Raw genomic sequence first — 12,486 nt, 5'->3', positions numbered from 1 at the left:
AGCATGTAGGCACATATCCTTTGTGAAAGGGTGGGATGTCATGATATCCACATCAGCATATCATGGTGCAATCACACACACACTGATGGACAGGCGGTTGGACCAACCAGAACACACATAACATCGCAGCCAATCACCAGTGAGAGCACACGCACTATAAAACAGGAAACACCACAGTTCCCGCTCATCCTACCAGGAGATAGCTCAGAGCTCACAGCGTGCCACTCAGACATACACCATGTGCTGAGTGCCTCAACTAAGATAGTGATAGGGCTGGGTCCACAGGTTAGCTGGTGAAGCACGTACACAAGCCAGCAGTTAGTAGTTACAGTCGTTAGACAATAAAACTGAGTTGTACCATCTACAGCCGTGTTGGGTCATTTGTGCAGCAGAACACCCAACACGACATTTTCCATGTACTTATTTCCTGACCAAGGTGAACTCTGAACCTTGATTGTTCAACTTTAGTATTTTTAGTTCTGCAACTTCAAAGGAGGGTGGTGGTGCCTGATGTCTTCTCTGTGTTGCTGATGGTGTTGCTTTAGTTCATCCTGGATGTTTCTTTTGGTGTTTTTGTCCAGGGGTGCTTTAGCTATGGCAAGCAGGCAGTTGGAGACATGGTTGAGAGTAACTGAGGGACAGTTTTGAATGGGTATTAAATATTAAGAAAGTAAGTAAGCAAGGCACTGAAATCTCCAGTGGAACCGGAAGATCTTGCTGGCTCGAGGGGCTGGAAAAGTCCGGCCACTGTGTCCTTTTGGTGCCAACTCAAAATAAGTCGAGAACAAAAGTCTAATTCCCTTGTAGGACATTTATTCTTTGTAACACTTCCTGATCAGAATTCAGTCATTAGTTTGTCACAACTCATTTCCTTAGAATATCCCACAGCTCAGTGACATTCTTTTTAAAACATACAACTGTGAATATTAAGGACCAACAGCAATATTTCTTGCTGTTTACAATTTCTTAATCGGTAAAATAAACCAAAAATAATATATATTGCATGATATATATCTATATCTTTTATATCTATTATATATCTATATCAGTATCCATTATATATTAGCTATGAGGAGCGAGGTTGAATAAACTCGGTTTGTTCTCACTGGAACGATGGAGGTTGAGGAACGACCTGATAGAGGTCTACAAAATTATGAGGGGCATAGACAGAGTGAATAGTCAGAGGCTTTTCCCCAGGGTAGAGGGGTCAATTACTAGGGGGCATAGGTTTAAGGGGCGAGGGGCAAGATTTAGAGGAGATGTACGAGGCAAGTTTTTTACACAGGGGTTAGTGGGTGCCTGGAACTCGCTGCCGGAGGAGGTGGTGGGAGCAGGGACGATAGTGACATTTAAGGGGCATCTTGACAAATACATGAATAGGATGGGAATAGAGGGATACGGACCCAGGAAGTGTAGAAGATTTTAGTTTAGTCGGGCAGCATGGTCGGCACAGGCCTAGAGGGCCAAAAGGCCTGTTCCTGTGCTGTACTTTTCTTTGTTCTTTGTTCTTTATATCAATATTTATTCTATATCTATAATATATCTATTATATACCTATATCTATGGACGTGATTCTCAGGCCACGTTGCATGAGCATGTATCTATGGGTACTGCCAGGGTGCCAGGTTGGTACTGCCAAGCTTGCAGTTTTTGCACACGTGAGATCAGGCCGGGGTTGCCCGGTGTGGGTGCTGGGACCCTCCCATATTGTGTTCGGTCTGGAGGGTGGGGGGAGGGTGATTGGGGATTGCATTGGGGGCCTCAGTAATCGGGTTGGCATTTAAAAATAGCGCCCAATCTCTCGCGACCACAGGGAGTTCCGGCAAGCGGGGCTCTGTGGTAGTCACCACTGCATATGAGAGGTAATACGGTAAGGCTCCTGGACTACAGGTATGGGGGTAGATCCCTGCCTGCTGGCTCCGCCCAGTAGGCGGAGTATAAGTGTGTGTGCTCACCGAACTGCTGCCATTTCGGTAGCAGCTGCAGGAGGCAACACATCTCTGCTTAATAAAGCCTCCATTACTCTCTACTCTTGTCTCGTCATAATTGATAGTGCATCAATTTATTAAGCAGAGATTTTACAACGCTGGAACTACGCATCAAGCCAGATCGCCTACAGCTGCACCCTTAAGCAGACAACGCCACATCGGCCTTCGACCATTGGCTAGCTTGCTTTGAAGCCTACATCGGATCAACGCCAGAACAACCCTCAGAAGTACAGAAACTCCAGATCCTGTACTCATGGTTGAGCTCCGATATTTTCCCCCTTATCCGGGAAACACCCAACTACACTGAGGCCATGGCACTCCTGAAAGTGAACTACATCCGGCCGATCAACAAACTCTAGCCAGGCACCTTCTGTCCACGCGGCAACAACTTCCCGGTGAGTCTTTGGACGATTTCTGGCGTGCCCTGCGCGTCCTAGCGAGGAACTGCGACCTCACTAATGGTAGCCTCCCGTAATGTGCAAGCGTAAGCCCCCGACCGCACGCGCCTCCCTCATGGACATCGTGGGCCCCACCAGCGGCCAACCCCAGCCAACCCCAAGCCTGCGCCGCACGGCAGCCAACCAAACCCGGGGGGCCCAAGTGCTATTTCTGCGGGCAGACAAAGCACCCCCAGCAGCACTGCTCGTCGCGGAGCGCAATCTGCAAGGCCTGTGGGAAAAAGGGACAATTTGCTGTGGTGTGCCAGGCCCGGTCGATCGCCGCTGTAACCAGGCCCATTGTTCCTGCACCCCCCACGTGCGACCCCTGGGCGCCGCCATTTTCATCTCACCAGAACACGTGCGGCCCGTGGACGCCACCATCTTTAATGGCGCCCGCCACGTGCGCCCCATGGGCGCCGGCATTTTCGGTGCCATTTTGGACAGCGCCTCAGGACCCCTGCTCGTCGGGCACCTCATCTCGCCGCTCATCGCCCGCAACCGCCGCCGACCAGCCCGGGGCCCACCAACACCAGCCGCAGCTCTCCTCCATCATGCTCGACCAGTCCCGGCCGCACAACCTCGCAACCGCGACAATGACGGTGAAGATCGATGTCCACAAGACGTCCTGCATTCTCGACTCCGGGAGCACGGAGAGCTTTATCCACCCCTTTAAAGTAAGGCGCTGCTCCCTCGCGGTACACCCCGTTACCCAGAGAATCTCCCTGGCCTCCGGATCCCACTCCGTGGAAATCCAGGGGGTACTGCATCGCCACCTTCACCGTCCAGGGCATAGAGTTCAGCAACTTCCGGCTCTACGTCCTCCCCAACCTCTGCGCTGCCCTGTTACTCGGCCTGGACTTCCAGAGCAACCTCCAAAGTCTAACTCTAAAATTCAGCGGACCCGTACCACCCCTCACTGTATGCGGCCTCACGACCCTTAAGGTTGACCCACCTTCCCTGTTTGCAAACCTCACCCCGGATTGCAAACCCGTCGCCACCAGGAGCAGATGGTACAGTGCCCAGGACAGGACCTTCATCAGGTCGTTGCTGCGGGAAGGGGTAATTGAGGCCAGCAGCAGCCCCTGGAGAGCCCAAGTGGTAGTTGTAAAGACTGGGGAGAAACACAGGATGGTCATTGACTACAGTCAGACCATCAATCGGTACACGCAGCTCGACGCGTACCCCCTCCCCCACATATCTGATATGGTCAATCAGATTGCACAGTACCGGGTCTTCTCTACAGTGGACCTGAAATCTGCCTACCACCAGCTCCCCATCCGCAAGGCGGACCGCCAATACACTGTGTTCGAAGCGGACGGCCGCCTTTACCACTTCTTTAGGGTCCCCTTCGGCGTCACTAATGGGGTCTCGGTCTTCCAAAGGGAGATGGACCGAATGGTTGATTAGTACGGACTGCAGGCCACCTTCCCGTACCTAGATAACATCACCATCTGCGGCCACGACCAGCAGGACCATGACGCGAACCTTTTCAAATTTCTCCACACCGCCAAACTCCTGAACCTCACGTATAACAAGGAGAAGTGCGTGTTCAGCGCCAACTGCTTAGCCATTCTTGGCTATGTGATGCAAAATGGAGTTCTAGGGTCCGACCCCGTTCGCATGCGCCCCCTCATAGAACTCCCCCACCCCCACTGCCCCAAGGCTCTCAAACGATGCCTGGGGTTCTTCTCATACTATGCCCAGTGGTTCCCTAACTATGCGGACAAGGCCCGCCACTCATCCACTCCACAGTTTTCCCCCTGTCGGCTGAGGCCCACCGGGCCTTCAACCGTATCAAGGCCGACATCGCCAAGGCCGCGATGCATGCGGTCGATGAGACCCTCCCCTTTCAAGTCGAGAGCGATGCATCAGACATCGCTCTGGCCACCACCCTCAACCAGGCAGGCAGACCCGTAGCATTCTTTTCCCGCACCCTCCATGCCTCCGAAATTCGGCACTCCTCTGTCGAAAAGGAGGCCCAAGCCATCGTAGAAGCTGTGCAGCATTGGAGGCATTACCTGGCCGGCAGGAGATTCACTGTCCTTACTGACCAACGGTCGGTAGCCTTCATGTTCAATAATACACAGCGGGGCAAGATCAAAAATGATAAAATCTTGAGGTGGAGGATCGAACTCTCCACCTACAATTACGAGATTTTGTATCACCCTCGTAAGCTCAACGGGCCCCCCGATGCCCTATCCCGAGGTACATGTGCCAGCGCACAAGTGGACCGACTCCGGGCCCTACACGATGGTCTCTGTCACCCAGGATCACCCGGTTCTTTCACTTCATTAAGGCCCGCAACGTCTTTATGAGTGATGAGCTGCATCAGTTCCTGCTCAGTGGCATTGCCTTGAGCAGGACGACCAGCTACAACCCCCGGGGAAACGGGCAAGTGGAGATGGAGAACGGGACGGTCTGGAAGGCTGTCCTGCTGGCCCTACCGTCTAAAAATCTCCTGGTCTCCCGCTGGCAGGAAGTCTTCCCCGACGCCCTCCACTCCATCCGATCGCGACTTTGCACTGCGACTAATGAAACCCCCCATGAACAGCTCCTTGCCTTCCCCAGGAAGTCCACCTCCGGGGTTTCGCTCCCAACGTGGCTGGCAGCTCCAGGTCCCGTCCTCCTCCGCAAGCACGTGCGGCTCCACAAGGCGGACCCGTTGGTCGAAAGGGTACAGATGCTGCATGCGAACCCGCAGTACGCCTACATGGCATACCCTGACGGCCGCCAAGACACAGTCTCCCTCAAGGACCTGGCACCAGCTGGTTCCCCACCCCAGCTCCAATTGCCCCGGCGCCATCCATCCTCCCCCCAGCGCACCTCACTACAGCCCCCGCTCCAGGACGATCCGTCCTCCCATTGGTTCCATCCGGGGATGAAGATGAGGACTCCATGCTCCCGGAGTCACCGGCGACCAAGCCGGCGCCAGCATCGCCACCGGGACTGCGGCGCTCACAACGGAGGATGTCACACTATTCCCGTATCCCTTTTTGTCATTTGTATTAAAAAATCTGTCAATCTCTGCTTTAAACATACACAATACCACGGCCTCTGTGGTAAAGAATTCTAAAAATTCACAACCCTCTGAGTAAAGAAATCTCATCTTGGTCTTAAATGGCTTCCCCCTTAATTTGAAATTGTGTCTCTTTGTTCCGAACTCGCTTACCTCTACCCTGTCAACCCTTTTATGTATTTTGTAGGTTTCAGTGAGTTCGCCTCTCATTCTTCAAAATCGTAGAGAATACAAGCCCAGTTTCTCCAATCTCCATCCTGTTACAATGCCAGCTGATGTTACTACTGGACATGTCAGATCCCAGGGTAGAATCCAGCTCATAGATCTTAGCTTTTATTTTTTGGCTTAGAAGTCTGGAGGGTGGCTACTGGACAGAGTCACAGGAGTTGGCGGATGTACGTTTGACAAAGGAATAAAACATTTATTAAACAAGAGACGATGAACTAAAATACTCTGCTCTTTCACCCCAACTATACCTTTATTGTTATATACAGATTCGTAAGGATAACACAAGTTACAAAATCTGTCTGATACTCTATTGCAGTGTGTGGTATTATAAGTATTACGGTACCTGACAGGCTAAACACCATTGGTGGAAACTGTATGCTTTCTATTGGTAGAATGTATGATAGCTCCGCCCTGATAGGCGGGGTATAAGAACCCGTGCCGCCCCAGCAGCCCTCATTCTGTACCTGAGCTGCTGGGGGAAACATCTAGCTTATTAAAGCCTTCAGTTGGACTACACCCTCGCTTTAGCATCACAGTGTTTTTCAAACATTTTTCCGGGGACCCATTTTTACCAACCGGCCAACCTTCGGGACCCAACCTGGCCGACCTTCGCAACCCACGCCGTCCGACCTTCGCGACCCACGCCGGTCGGCTTTCACGGCCCATGCCGGCCGACCGTTCCGACCCACGCCATACGACCTTCGTGGCCTACGCCGGATGACCTGCGCGACCCATCATATTCTCTTACCTTGTTTGCTGCTGACAAAAATGGAGGAAATGGTTTTGGGTCTATTTGGCCCACGTAAACGCTCCTCCAATGAAACCTGTTGGATGAAGGTGAAGACTTCTGGTGTTGGAAAGTATGGAGTCTCCATCTGTCCAAAGTTCTGCATTTTTTCCTGTAAAATGTTATGAAATAAACCCCCCCCCCGAACTTGTAAAACAAAAAGCTGCGACCGTTAAAAAAAAAAAGCGGCCGCACTGCGCACGCGTGCCCGATCATCGGAGCGCATGTGCAAAACTCTGCGCATGCATGCTGATGATCGGGCACGCATGCGCAATGCGGCAGCATTTTTTTTACATGTCATGGCCATTTTGAAGGCCGCTTGCAGCCGACGTTATTAACAGCCGGCTGCTACGGCTGTTGCATGATGATTCGCGTGATCGGGAGCGCCACGATGGACGGCTCCGCGACCCTCCCGACACCCGCCCGTGACCCACCCGCGGGTCGCGCTCCTGAGTTTGACAATGCCTGCTCTATTGTTCTCAGTAAGTACGCAGCCCATGTAAACCAATAGGTGGACTGTGGTCAGACACACCAGACTCTGAAACTCAGTGACAGGTGCCACCCAGAACAACAACTATGGATTTCTCATCACTCCCCCAAGATGTTTGTCACACTGTGAGCCAACTGGTCTCACTAGAACTCTATCTTGCACATGAGGGTTTCCAGTCTCTGCTCTCGAAGAACATGCCTTGGAATCTTCGCCCAAAATGACACTTTCTTTCAGATTTCTCCCCAAGGATCCATCCTATCCTTCCAATGTTCATCTGCCCTGGAGCACAACGTGCATTCAAGCTTTAGCTTCCATACATTCTCTCAGATACTAATCCACTCCAACAGAACACCATTGCTTCACAGACCCATATTAGGGAGTTACAGAACTTTGGCTGTCTCCTTGTATCCCTAGCTTCTCATAAACATATATTGAGTTATATCTGCTTCCTCCAACATATATCTTTTACCGTGGAGCCCTTTTCCTCTGCTCCTCACTCTTAAAGATCTGTTCATGATCCCTGTCCTTGTTCCTTGACTTAGCTGTCACCTTGGGACTTTTTTCTGTCCCTCCCTGGTTTTTGGAACCTTCTTTGTTACTTTGGGACTTGGTCTTTGTATGTCCTACCTGTACCAGTGGTTTCTGTGAACTGTTGTTCACTTCTGGGTCCTTCCAACTGAACTGAAACTGAGTTTTCTGTCTCTGGGAACTGCATTGTTTTTTCCCTACTTTAAAAATTGTAAAGTCTCATCAAAAATGCCAGCATCATTTAAAGTGAAACTAAAACTCAAGTTTCCTTAGCACACAACTACAGAAATACAAATTAAACTTAAACCTTGAAGCCATATCTTATTCCTAACTCTCACAAAATACAAAATACAAATATAACTTACTTAAAACTGTCTGTATTTCCGAACAAAAGGACATTCCCGCCATTCCGGGAACAAGTCTGGTGAACCTTCGTTGCACTCCCCCCATGGCAATAATAACCTTTCTAAGGTAATGGGACCAAAACTTCACAGAGTACCCTAGGTGCGGCCTAAGCAAAGGCCAATACTATTGAAGCAAGACTTTGCTACTTCTGTACTCAAATCCCCTCGCAATAAAGGCCAATACACCATTAACCTTCCTAATTGCTTGCTGCACCTGTATGTTAGCTGTCAGTGACTTATTGATGAGGTCAGCTAGGCCTCGTTGTACATCTACACTTTCTAATCTCTTATTATTTAAGAACTACTCTGCACTCTGTTTCACCCACCAAAGTAAATAATTAAACATTTTTCCACATTTTATATTCCATCCGCCATGTTCTTGCCCACTCACTAAGTCTGACCAAATCCCCTTGAAGCCCCTTGGCATCTTCCTCACCATATACATTTATGCTTAGCTTTGTGTCACCTGTGAACTTGGAAATATTACCTTTGGCCCCCACATCCAAATCATTGATATATATTGTGAACTGCTGGGGCCCAAGTACTGCTCCTTGAGGTATCCCACTAACCACAGCTGCCAACATGGGAATGACCCGTTTATTTCCACTCTCTGCTTTCTGCCTGTTTGCCAATCCTCAATCCATGACAGTACATTATCTCCTATTTCACGTGCTTTACTTTTGCTGAACAACCTTCTGTGGAGATCTTTAGCAAAAGCCTTCTGAAAATCTCAGTCCATAAAGTCCACTGATGTCCCTTTATCAATTCTATTAGTAACATCCTCAAAAAACTCCCAACAGGTTCGTTAAACATTATTTCCCATTCATAAATCCATGCTGAGTGTGCCCAATTAGATTATTATTATCCAAATGCCCATTCATCACATCCTTTCATAGATTCTAGCTTTTTCTCTACAACTGATGTAAGGCTAACAGGACTACAGTTCCCCGTTTTCTCTCCCCATCTCTTCTTAAACAGTGGGGTGACGTTTGCTACCTCCTGTAGGAACCATTCCAGAATCCATAAAATTTTGGAAGATGATTCTTCCTGGGGCGGCCCAATGGTACAGTGGTTAGCACTGCTGCTTCTCAGCACTAGGGACCCGGGTTCAAATCTGGCCGTGGGTGACTGTCTCTGTGGACTTTGCACTTTCTCCCCATGTCTGTGTGGGTTTCCTCCAGGTGGCTCCGGTTTCCTCCCACAGTCCAAAGATGTGCAGGTTAGGTGAATTGTTCATGCTAAATTGCCCCTTAGTATCCATGGATGTGTGTAGGTTAGGTGGGGTTACGGGGATAGGGAGGAGGAGTGGGCCTAGGTCAGGTGCTCTTTCAGTGGGTCGGTGCAGACTCGATGGGCTGAATTACCTCCTTCTGCGCTGTAGGAATTCTGTGGTTCTAAAAAAAATGTTGATTACCAATGCATTCACAATCTCTTTCAACAATCTGGGATGTAGAATATCAATACTTATCAACCTTCAGTCCCATTAATTTCTCCAATACAGCCTTCTTACTAATATCCTTCAGTATCTCATTCTTTCTTGGATCTCAAATTCTGGGAGATTTTGTGTATCTTCTTAAGATCATAAGATATAGCAGTAGAATTAGGCCATTCAGCCCATCGAGTCTGCTCCGCCATTCGATCATGTCTGATATGTTCCTTATCCCCATTCTCCTACCTTCACCCCATAACCCCTGCTCCTCTTATGAATCAAGAATTTGTACTTGAGGCGCTGTTACCTACAGGGCTACCAAGAGCTGGAAAGTGGAATTAGTTAGAATAGTTTATTCTTAGAAGAACAAACTAGGAGCAGGAGTCGGCAATTTAGCCTCTCGAGCCTGCGCCACTGTGCAATATGATCATCGCTGATCCCATCATGGCCTCAACTCCACTCTCCTGCCCGTTCTCCGTAACCCTTCAACCCATTCCTAATTAAAAATATGTCTAACTCCTCCTTAAATTTACTCACTATCCCAGCATCCACCGCACTCTGGGGTAGCGAATTCCACAGATTCACAACCCTTTAAGAGAAGTAGTTTCTCCTCATCTGTTTTAAATCTGCTACCCCTTATCCTGAGACTCTGACCTCTCGTTTTAGAATGCCTCACAAGAGGAAGCATCTGCTCCACATTTACTTTATCCATACCTTTTGTCATCTGATTCACATCAAATGATCTCCCTTTGTTCTTCTAAATTCTAGAGTATAGGCCTAAACTGCCCAATCTCTCTTCATAAGACAAACCCCTCATCTCTGGAATCAACCTAGTGAACCTCCTCTGAACTGCCTCCAAAACCACTGCATCTTTCCTCAAATAAGGGGGCCAAAACAATACTCCAGGTGCGGTCTTACCAGTGCCTTGTACAATTCCAACAACACTTCATTATCTTTATATACTCTATTCCTTTAGCTATAAATGCTAACATTTCATTCACTTTCTTTATTACTTGCTGTACCTGCATGCCAGTTTTCTGTGACTCAGCACGAGGACACCCAGATCCCTCTGCATCAGAGCACCCCAAAGTTCTCCCCATTTAGATAATAAGTTGCCTTTCAATTTTAATAAGCAAAATGGATGACCTCACACTTATCCATTTTAACTCCACCTGCCACATTTTGGCCCACTCTCCTAACCTATCTATATCCATTTGTAAGATTCTTATTTCCTCATTGCAACTTACTGTCCCATCTATTTTAATGCCATCTGCAAATTTGGCGATAGAACCTTTTATCCCTGTATCCACGTCATTAATATATATTGAAAATAATTGGGGCCCCAGGACCGAACCCTATGGCACCCACTGCCATCCTGAAAAAGATCCATTTATTCCAACTTTCTGGCTGGGATTCTCCTAAATCCTGGCCACGTGTTGACGCCGGCGAAAACACTGGAGTGGTGTACAACGGCGTCAACGGGCCTCCTGGCCCAGTAATTCACCGGCCTTCAGGGGGCGAGCATGCGCCGGAGTGCTGCGCGTTGCTCCGGCTCCGAAAGACAGTCCTGCAGGGCCGGCGCGGGTCCGCACATGCGCGCGACGGCCGTCTCCGCGCCACTACAGGCGCGTAGTTGCCGTGTCTGCGCTGGCACATGCCCGTGGTTGCCGTCTCCGCACCGGCGTGGAGCAACATGTCGAAGACTTAACAGCGGGCCCGTTGGGAAGGAGGTAGGCCCCCTCCAGATCGCGGGCGCCCGCCGATCGGAAACCCCCGATCGCGGGCCTGGACCTCGTGGGCCCCCCCCCCGGAGTCAGATCCCACCGTGACAATTTTCTGGTTGGCAGAGAATCCCGCCCCGGCGTCGCAGCGGCGTGGTGGGAATTTCCCGCGCCCCCGGCGATTCTCCGACCCGGCGCGGGCTCAGAGAATTCCGACCCCTGTCTTCTGCCCACCAGCCAGTCATCTATCCAAGCTAATAAATTACACTGAACCCCGTCTGATCTAACCTTGTGTATTAACCTTCTGTCTTTATCAAACACCTTCTGGAAGTCCAGACACACCACATCTACAGGATCCCCATTATCCACTTGGTTTGTTCTATCTTCAAAGAACTAGGGCAGCACGGTAGCATTGTGGATAGCACAATTGCTTCACAGCTCCAGGGTCCCAGGTTCGATTCCCGGTTTGGGTCAACTGTCTGTGTGGAGTCTGCACATTCTCCCCGTGTCTGCGTGGGTTTCCTCCGGGTGCTCCGGTTTCCTCCCACAGTCCAAAGATGTGCAGGTTAGGTGGATTGGCCATGATAAATAGCCCATAATGTCCAAAATTGCCCTTAGTGTTGGGTGGGGTTACTGGGTTATGGGGATAGGGTGGAGGTGTGGACCTTGGGTAGGGTGCTCTTTCCAAGAGCTGGTGCAGACTTGATGGGCCGAATGGCCTCCTTCTGCACTGTAAATTCTATGAAACTCTGGCAAATTTGTCAAACATGATTTACCTTTCATAAAACCATGCTGACTCTGATGGATTATGCTTTGACTTTCCAAATGTCCTAATATTACTTCCTTAATAATGGATTCTAATAATTTCCCTACAACAGTTATTAAACTAACTGGTCTGTAATTTCCTACATTCTGCCTCTCCCTTTTTGAATAAGGGTGATTTTAGCAATTTTCCAATCCACTGGATGCTTTCCCGTGTCCAGAGAATTTTGGAATATTAGAATCATTACATCATTGATCCCTTTCTTCACCAGCAAAGGTGCAAAACCTCCCTTTCCTTTCAGTCCACCTTTCTGAAATACTTTAAAAAATAAATTTAGAGTACCCAATTATTTTTTCCAATAAAGGGGCAATTTAGCGTGGCCAATCCACCTAACCTGCACATCTTTGGCTTGTGGGGGTGAAACCCACGCAGGCACGGGAAGAATGTGCAAACTCCACACGTACAGTGACCCAATGCCGGGATTCGAACCCGGGTCCTCAGCGGCGTAGGCAACAATGCTAACCACTGTACCACCGTGCTGCCCCCATCTTTCTGAAATACTGAGTACCCTTAGATATTTAATTTCCAGGCCTGGTCTCCTTGTAACCATGTCTCAGTAATTGCTACCAAATCATATACATTTGTCTCTATTTGTGCCGTTAACTCGTTAATTTTGTTCCGAATGCTTTGTG

The 12,486-nt window shown here is 49.3% G+C and overlaps 1 protein-coding gene across 2 annotated transcripts in view; it reads left to right on the top strand.

Annotated features, from left to right (window-relative positions):
- The window catches only part of LOC140409002 (interleukin-6 receptor subunit beta-like), a 245,129-nt gene that overhangs the window by 109,174 nt on the left and 123,469 nt on the right, over positions 1–12,486 (top strand). The gene's annotated exons all lie outside the window — the stretch shown is intronic.

The sequence above is a fragment of the Scyliorhinus torazame genome, chromosome 3, assembly GCF_047496885.1.
Source record: "Scyliorhinus torazame isolate Kashiwa2021f chromosome 3, sScyTor2.1, whole genome shotgun sequence".
Lineage (NCBI taxonomy): Eukaryota > Metazoa > Chordata > Chondrichthyes > Carcharhiniformes > Scyliorhinidae > Scyliorhinus > Scyliorhinus torazame.
This window is presented reverse-complemented; position numbering and strand designations above follow the sequence as displayed.